This window comes from Catharus ustulatus, chromosome 3 (genome assembly GCF_009819885.2).
Source record: "Catharus ustulatus isolate bCatUst1 chromosome 3, bCatUst1.pri.v2, whole genome shotgun sequence".
NCBI lineage: Eukaryota > Metazoa > Chordata > Aves > Passeriformes > Turdidae > Catharus > Catharus ustulatus.
In genome coordinates this window covers 66,532,496-66,541,747 of record NC_046223.1, presented here as the reverse complement: position 1 = coordinate 66,541,747, position 9,252 = coordinate 66,532,496, and positions in this window count along the sequence as shown.

The following is a 9,252-nucleotide window of genomic DNA, read 5'->3' as shown; positions in this document are numbered from 1 at the left end:
CCACTGGAAATAAAAGTTACTTTTGAACTTAATTACATGTCAATACTAAATGACATAAATTAATTGCTAACAATCTGTAATGACTTTTAACAGAAATCCTAACCCCTTATAATTTGCTAAAAAGTTAATTTGATTCCTTAATTGAATTTTAATTCATCGCTTTGATACACGGTTAGTAATTGCATTGCATAGGACTTGATGTTTTCTTCTAAAAGAAATTTATTTTTAATTTCCCCAGATATATTTTTTCCTGCAAATATTTAAAAGATTTCTTTGGTGTCCCTGGCAGACAGATATGATTATTGACCTCCAGCTTCTGCCTTGTTAGCATAGAAAAAAAAGACTCACTTCAGTGGACATTCAAAATTCATTACATATGAAATTGCTCTGGGGGATCTTTTTGATCAGTATGTTGTGATACCAGGAAGCCTTGAAGCAGGTATAAGATTCTTGTTGGCAAGGTGTACACGTGATTGACTGCATTTTCTGGCAAGCTTTTTATCATTGCAATATATTCTGTTGGCTCTGAGGACAGCCCTGTGTTTTGAGGCTACGTAATAAGTTGCTGAAGAAGAGAAGTAAAAACAATAAAAAAGAGGAAGGGCAGCTATAAAAAGTATCAATCTAATATAAGCCAGACTTGTCTGCCATAATTTTGAATGCTGGCTTTGATATCATCATAACTGAGGCCTTAGCAAGCAAGGACAGACAAATATGTTCTCAAAACTTTCTTAGGCTGTGGTCTGAGAACTTTTCTAAATAGATAAAAGCAAGGAAGAAAATCCCATGAGCCTTCCCCTGTTAACATCAGTCCATCTGTGTAAAGAAGAGGGAAAACTGATTCTAAGGAGCTGGTGAAAAAATTATTTCAGAACGAAAACTCCATTTTGTTCTAGGTATTCTGAAAGTTATAAATTATTTTATTTAGGATATAAATAGACTTGTGTTTTCTAGCTCATTTATCTGAGTGGTTTAGAGTGTGATACTAATGCCAATCATGAGTTTGATCCCCATGAAGACAATTTACTTAAGAGTTGCACTCAATGATGCTTGTGGATCCCTTGCAACTCAAAATAATCTTTACTTCTGTGTATTTATTAGCCAGACTCTTTACACATTTCTATATTTTCTATATTTACTTTTCAAATCAAGTGAGACCTAACTTCTGGTTGTACTGCAGTGGATTCCTTATTTCCTTTATTTGGCACAGTCAATAAAACCTTTCTAATATTTAAAATTACTCACAATTCCCAAGGACGTGCCTAAGCATGGAGAGTGTTTGGAGGTAGCTAAATTTTAAAATCCACTTAAGTTGTGAAACTTCAGATAATTTTTTAAAAAATTATTTTCTCTGGTAAAATATCAAGCATAGATTCACATACAGATTCCCTACTTTAGTAATCCATTAAGACTTTCATATTACAGAAGTAGACTGTGTATAAACTCAGCATACAATGCACAGCTTGTGTTTTACTGTGAACAAGACCCTGTGGAGCTTGAAAGGCTTTAGGCCATATTATTTTTTTCTTTTTTTGTAGGATAGACTTCTATCTTTGAAGATATGGAATACATCTGGGATGCACAATCAGTCTGGGTTAAGAGAAAAAGAAAGATGGTGAGAGTATTTTTTCTTCTTTGATAGAATTTATCATGTCTTCTCATTACAAATTCAAATGGAAGTAAATTATTATTAAATTTAAATGTTATTTTCTTATTTTTAAAAATTTTCTGATAAAATTTGGTTCTTAAAAGAATATTTTATTGTATGGCAAAAAAGTACAAATATTTACAAAAGCATTTGAGGGTTTAACAGGCTTTAGCAATTAATTAATTAAATAATTAATTAATATACTAAAATATTTGCAAGAGGGCCTCAGGTTTTTGTAGAATGTTAAAAAAAGACCCTCTCTAAAAATAATTTTAATTTTTTGAAGAGTGCAGACATCTGTAAAGAATTTACATAGTTAAAGCAGCTAGAAGAACAAGGGAAGTAGTAAGAATACTTCAGCTCTTCCGAGAACAAAAGCTTTGGAGAGCAAGAAAACAATCAAAAATAAATAGGCCAAGTCTTATTAGGTAGATTCAACATGCTAGAGAAAAGACAACCTGAAGAAATTATGCTGGAGGAGAAGGAAGAAAGAAGTTTCTGCTGGTATATTTTGCGTAGTGAAAGTGAGAGAATTTAGAAGACAAGGAAATGTGTGTGCATCTCTTTCTTGAATCATTTCCTACTGTGCCCTTGAGTTTCTACCAGTGACTTTAACAGCCAAACGTAAAATTAGCGTAGGAACTGATGATGGATGTAATCTAACTGGGTCAAAAAAATCAAAGTTAGTTAATATGCATTAACGTGTTTAAAACAGTTTAGGAGGAAAACAACTCTGTAAAAGTTCTCTAGAAAGTAATTAAACTAAGGATATTTGTTGCAAGGGTTCAATTAGGACTGCTGGTAAATGATTGGTAGCGTCTCAGTGAATGCTTCTGCCAGCTCCCTCAGAACCTTAGGGTGAATGCCATTCCACCCCAGAGACTTGTGGATGTCTAAGTGGTGCAGCAGGTGGCTGATCATTTCCCTTCGGATTATTGGGGCTTCATTCTGATCCACATCCCATCTTCCAACCCAGTGGCCTGAGTACCCAAAGACCCACTGTTCTTACTATTAAGACTATGCCTTTTCATTGTCCTTTGCCACTCAGTTTCTCCATAAATCCAACAACTGAGAACCTCTTTAGCCCTCCTTTTATTGATAATACATTTATAAAAATGGTCTTTTGCAGCAATAACCAGCTCAAGTTGGTGTTTGATATTTTTCTTTTCTTTTCTTTCATAACCTCCCAACATCCTAAGTTGCCTGCCCCTCCTTCCAAAAATCATAACTCTCCTTTTTCCCTCTGAGATCTAGTCAAATCCTTTTGTTCAACTGGGCCAGTTTTCTTCCCTGATGCCTAGTCTTTTGCCACGTAAGGACAGTTGCTCCTGATCCTTCAGGATTTCATTCTTGAAGACTATCCAGCTCTCCTGTTTAGCTTAGGAGTCCTTAGAATTTAGTCCTTAGCAGATAGTCCTGCTTTGCATGGGTGGTGGGAAAGGGCAGTCAGTCCTGCTACTGGTTTTAGCAACTTGGGAGGCCATACCTTTGACTGAGAGGAAGGTGAAGCAAAAGTTCTGCTGAAATCCTTCCCAGGACTCTACAAACCATGGACACGAAACAGGAATATCTTCCTCTGAGAATGTTTGAACTCCTGAACTATTGGAGAATGGAGGGAAATATCACCAATTGCTACTTTTAACAAACTGACTTTGAATACATGCCTCTCACTTGGAAGGACTGGGTGAAACAAAATTAAAATTTGCCAACAATTTGAGATGACAGAAGCCAAATTTCTGCTGGAATTTCCATTCTTTAAAATTCTTTGTCCAGCTTTAAGGATAGCTGGAAGAGGTTAATCAAGTAACAATTGCCAGAAGAGTTGCATATGCAATTTACATAAGTAATGAATGTCACAACATTGCATATGGTCACAAATCAGGATACACAACATTTCAAATTATGGAGAAGTTTGGGGATGTTTTGGGTTTTTTTTACTTTCAGTGGGTGTGGTTTTGAGAATTTTTCCATATTTCTAAGGTCTGGTAAGTACTTTGCCAATTAAAATTTTGCAAGACTAGGATTGACAGACAGCTGGGTAGCTCAAAGAAAATGTTAACTTGGAAAGAAACATTACAGTTAAATCAGGTTTATGCTATTTGTATTAATTTAGATTTACGTTATTTTTAATGAAAATTTGTGTAACTCCTCACATGCCTTGTTTGTACTGAGCAAAATTCTTTCCAGATTAACAAGCTACTGTTTTTCTTGCTTGTGGCCTTTCATTTCCCCCCAGGTTTCTCTACATTTATGAAGTGTCAAGTTAGATAATTTTATTTAACAATTTGAATAGACTCTTTCCTCTTGACATTATTCACACACTTCAATTCCTAAAGAGGAAAATAATAGCAACTGCAGCACCTGAAAGGTGATTGCTTACAGGTGGGATTGTATGATGACCTTTTTGAAGAAGAACATAATACGTCTATTATAGTGAAACAATTAACTGTGTGGGCCTAAAATTTAGGAGAAATAAGTGCTGCCTTTGTTACAGTCATTCAGGGCTCCTAGGAAACAACTAGCAAGCAAGTAACAGATCCAAATAGAGATAAGACAGCACCTAATAAGATAGCACAAATTTCTGAATTCATTTTGGAAATGAAAGAATTCCTACAACGATTCACTGCCTCTTCTAAATAGTAAGGATTTTTTTTTTTTTTTTTGACAAACGCTTTGCAGGGGGAGGAGACTCTTGAAATGGAGGGGTTTTATACATGACTTAGCCAACAGGTAGGAAGAAAGACAGAAAGTAGATGAAAGCAGATTAGGGCAGCCCGGTAGAGAGTTGTCACAGGTGATGGAGACTCGACCATAATTTGTGGGAGACCGGGATGCTGGAGCTTGTTTAAGGACTGAAGAGAGTTTTTATTGTAGTGCTTTCCAGTTCCCTTCCCTTTCCTGAGAGCACTTCTTTTTGACACCAGCTCTTCTTTCTTGGTCCCCATTTGGCTCCCATTTTTTCCAGTTTGAATACATTATTTGTGTAAGAGCAATACATGATTATCCTTCTAGTTGGTGATGCTGCCTCATGTTTTCTTATTAGCTGGAGTATTCAGGATATGTCACTTTGTTCAGTCTGAGTATCATCAAAATTTACAACTAACCACATGAGCTGCATCTACCAAGTAGCAGTCTTCTGCTTGAAACTTGAAGAATTTCAAAAATTCAGTTTCAGACACCCCAGCAGGCATACACCAAAATAGGTGCTGCCAAGTAGCATTCAAAATTCAAGCTGTTTTTTCACATACAAATGAATATTTGGAAGGTTTGTTTTCTAGTTGTACCTTAAAGAACCTTGAATATTGCTACTACCTATCCCTAGTGGGGATTTTCTTCTCTAGGCTCTACCTGGATGATGGGAGAGCTGAAAAAATAATTGAGTATCTCAGGCTTTTTGGATACAAAAATGAGAACAAATGCACAAAGCCTTGAAGCCCAAAACAGAATTTTTTCTTTAGTCTATGCAGAGATCTCTGAAATACAATCTGTTTTTCTCAAGCAAATTCTGAAAAATGAAGGCACTAGATATTGCAGCAAAATATAGAAAGTAAGCATCCATCAGTTTGGATGACCTGGAAGGCATGCCAGTGTTTCCTTCTCCGCTGCTGGTGAGTACATTCAGATAGAAGAGAAGAGAGCTAAGTGTGGGTTGATGGTCAGCCAAACAAGCTACACAAAGGCTGAGGACACTAAAGGGATACTGCATTTTTTTATGCTCTGATTGAGATGGACTGCCAGGGTATGGTTACAGGCATGACAAGAAATTGCTAAATGATCCTGTGGATTAGATTGCCATCAGCTTTTGACTGACAACAAACCTCCCACATGACCAAAAAATATCAAGAATAGATTCCAGTGAGAAGTCAGATTACTTTTATGAAATTGGTAGGCAATGCATGATCATGGATGGGCCTTGGCTCAGTACTTGCTTCTATCTTGTCTAGACACTGTCTGAATACTATAATTGTTTCAGACTCACTTTACAGAAATGACCAGAAACAATGACTGAAAAAGTATAAATAAGCAGTCTGTTCCAGAGGGCTTGAAATATAAAAGAAACAGAGAGAACTCTTGAGTACAATGAGAGAGTAGAGGAGAAATGTGGCTGATAATGAAGATGAGCTCCTGCAGTAATTTTAAAGAGCTGTGTGCATTGGTTCAGCTGCACATGTGCTTATGAAATAACTCTACTAGAGTCTTTGCAACCAAAGTAAAGTGAAATTGATGCAAGGTCAAAATTAGAATCCTATTGTTTCAGGTGTGACACATAGATCAGTGAGCCAATCCTCTTGATTGTGCAGAGGGTATGCATTTGTAATGTGGCAGAGGATTTTGAAAATTCTGAGAGACGTTTCCAAATCTCAGTGATGTACTGCTTAGTCTCCTGGGTCACTGACAGTTTATGACTTCCTGGGCACTCACCGTTGACATTCCACACTGAAATTTATCTTTTTAATGTATTTAAATATTCACTATTAATGGGAAAAAAAAAAAAAAAGAGAGGATTAATATTGCACAGGTTTTTTTATTAACGTGGAAGAAAAAAACAGATAAATGTAGGCATGTGATAGTGTCAGCCAGACTAAGGATGTGCTCAGGCACAGTACAGAACTGTTTTCACATCTCATTTCCTCAACATCTGAGATGGAAAATTAATTTAGAAACAAAATCAAATGAAAATATAGGCTTTTTTCTGTATTTAAAAAAAAAAAAGACATTTAATGACATTACTCGTACCAACCTTCCTGGTTAAGTAAGTGTAGTATTCTTCTTAGCCTATCTTAGTATATTCTTTTAAGACTAATTAGAATGGGAATAGTAACAGGTCTTTTTGTTATTTGTCATGAAGAAGTCTATAAGGTACATAATTGCCCTGAGCGATTTACTTTCAATTTGATTTCTTTTATACTAGGAACCATGACACAGTCTTACATCTAGAAGAGCAAAGACACAACATTTGAGAGAAACATTGAAAAACTCTTATCAGCAAACCTGGGTTTTAACTCAAGCTAAAGAACAACTGTGCAGAGCTGAGGTTAAGGCACAGTTTTTTGTCTCTTGGTTTAAAAAATCTGCTTTGCACTGGATCATAGATTGATAAATAACAGTGTATGTGGCACAGGTGGCGTGTTAATCCCCCTGAAGTGATCAGACACACAGGTGGAGGCTGCCTCCACCAGTAGCATTACCTGCTGCTTATACTGTTCATGTTCAGGGGCCTGTAGTACTTTTCTCTGCTAGATTCCTCTTTGTCATGGATTCCTGCATCCGATGATTTAAAGTGCATTACAAATTACTTTAATATAAACTGTAGTGGAACTATAGTCAAATGTATTTTTCACATTATATTTATCTTCTCTAAGAAGTAAATGGAGACAGACTGTGACTTCTCCTTTCAGACCATCAGCCTTGCTCTTCTCCTAGATAACTTTCTCCTCAGATATTCAAAAAGTCTCTTGCCTGCTTTCCTCTAAGGTCCCTACACTCTCTCTCTACAACAGCACCAACTCCTAAACTTAGAAAAATCATACCTTGCACAGGCAGAAGTCACACTTTCAACTCCATACAGAGATGTCAATTAAACTGCAGAGCAGGTAATCTTCAAAATAAATTATTTATATGAAATCTTTTTATTATATATACAAGTTTATCAGCCAAGGAAACTTTGGAAGAGTTTATGAAAAATCCAAAACACCCAGAAAACATATGAAGAAATAGTGATGATTAAATTTGGAAATAAAACATCCAATTTTGAAATAAAATCAGAAATTGCTCATGTGAATTTCAAGTATGTAAGTTTTCAAGCATTTAAATGCTACTGCATAGTGGAACTTCTGTCACATTGTCATAGGGAGAGACATGTTTCTCTTCAGCATGGGAGCCCAAAGCAGACCACTTATTGAGAAGTCAAACAGATTAGGTACTTGAATCTTTCCAGAGCTGAATTTTCTGGATGCAACCCATTGCATCTGCTGGAGCTGGTTGACCCAATGCAGCTTGTGCATAGTCTTGACCAAAAATCTCCATTTAAAACTAAACTTAAGGAAAATGGGAAATGCAAAGCTGGAAATGTCTGGAAGGAAGAAGACAAAGATATTAAAATCAACCCAATGGTTACATTTACCAAGTTTAAAAACAGCAACAAAAAAACAGTCCAGGACAGTTCTTCGTGTCCAGGTAGCACAATATGACCTGTGTCCATACGATTAATGCTCTTCCCCATATAAGGAGGATGGCCTTGTTCAGACAGCCTGTTGGAAGTGGCCCATAGAAACTTGTTGTGGGTTGGCGAGGTTTAGAAATTTTTTCCCATTATTATGTTAAGCTAGCCGGGATGGCTCTCCTATTAGCCGTTAAGAGCTGGAGACAAAGGACTAGCTGAAGCAATGATGGCCCATTAGGGAAAGGTGGAGTCCTGCTTTTGTTTTCGGCAAGTAAGAGGACACTGGGGGTAGGAGAACTCGACAGCTCGCCGGCCGAACTCGAGGAGAGAGGTTCTTTTTCTCCTGTTGGGATCAGGCTTCTTGGATTTGGACTGCTAAAGCTTCCTGCTTTCCTCTGAACAACTGGGAACTGGGACGCCCACGGTGAGCAGAGTTTCCTTCCTCACCCTTTTCTTCCACCTGCGGCGGTGAGGCCACCTGGCCCCCTCCCCTGCCCCTGCAGCAGCCGCGACTGAGAAGCCGCCCGCCCTGGTCCATCGGAGAGTCATCGGTGACTGAAAAAAAAAGGGACTGGGACTGCATTCCGTTCTGTTCTGTCACTGGTTTTTTTTTCTTTCGTATAGCTGATGCTGTTTTTGTTTGTCTTATAAATGTTTCAGTAAAGAACTGTTATTCCCAACCTATACCTTTTTTGTGCCTGCGAGTTCCTGAATTCCCTTTTCCTGGTAATACTGTCCCTTTAAACCGGGACAAAACTGTTGATGCATGTCCAGGTTTTATTTGAGAGGTTTCTAGCTGAAACCTGTTCCCAGCAACAGTTTAATTTTTAGGCGATCCTCAGGCAGGAGACTCTGTGCTCTTTATTGTGCAATAGAGGTAGCCAATATGTCACTTTAAATAGAGGGGGGACAAGGGGTGGGAGAAGTTCCTCTTCTTCTCTGCTGGCTTTTAAAGCTCTCCAGTTGTCTGTTTATATCTTTTTGACAACCCTTGAAAATCATCCAAAATGATGCTTACCAGTGTGTTAGATGGGAAACAGCCCAAGAGCATTCCACCCTTGCATCATAAAGTTTATTGCAGGATTGGACTGTCTTTACCAGGGAAAAAATCTGCTTTGAGCAACCAGAATAGACAAACACACGGCACAGAGTAAAGGGGGATAGTCAACCTCTTCATACTGTGTGGATACATTACAGTACCCTCTGGCACTGCTGTTTGTATGTTGGCATATGAAGGGCAGTTCCTCTGATCTCACTGGCATTTTCATCTGTCAGTATCATATTTTCCTTCTGGTCTGTTTCTGCTAGATGTATGGTTCTTTTAATTTCCATTTCCTAGCAGTACTTTTGAATAAAATACATGACTTCAGGTTTTGCAATAGAAGTAGGTAAAATTTCTAATGAAAGGGATTGTTTGCAATCCATGTTTGCTGAAAGTTAG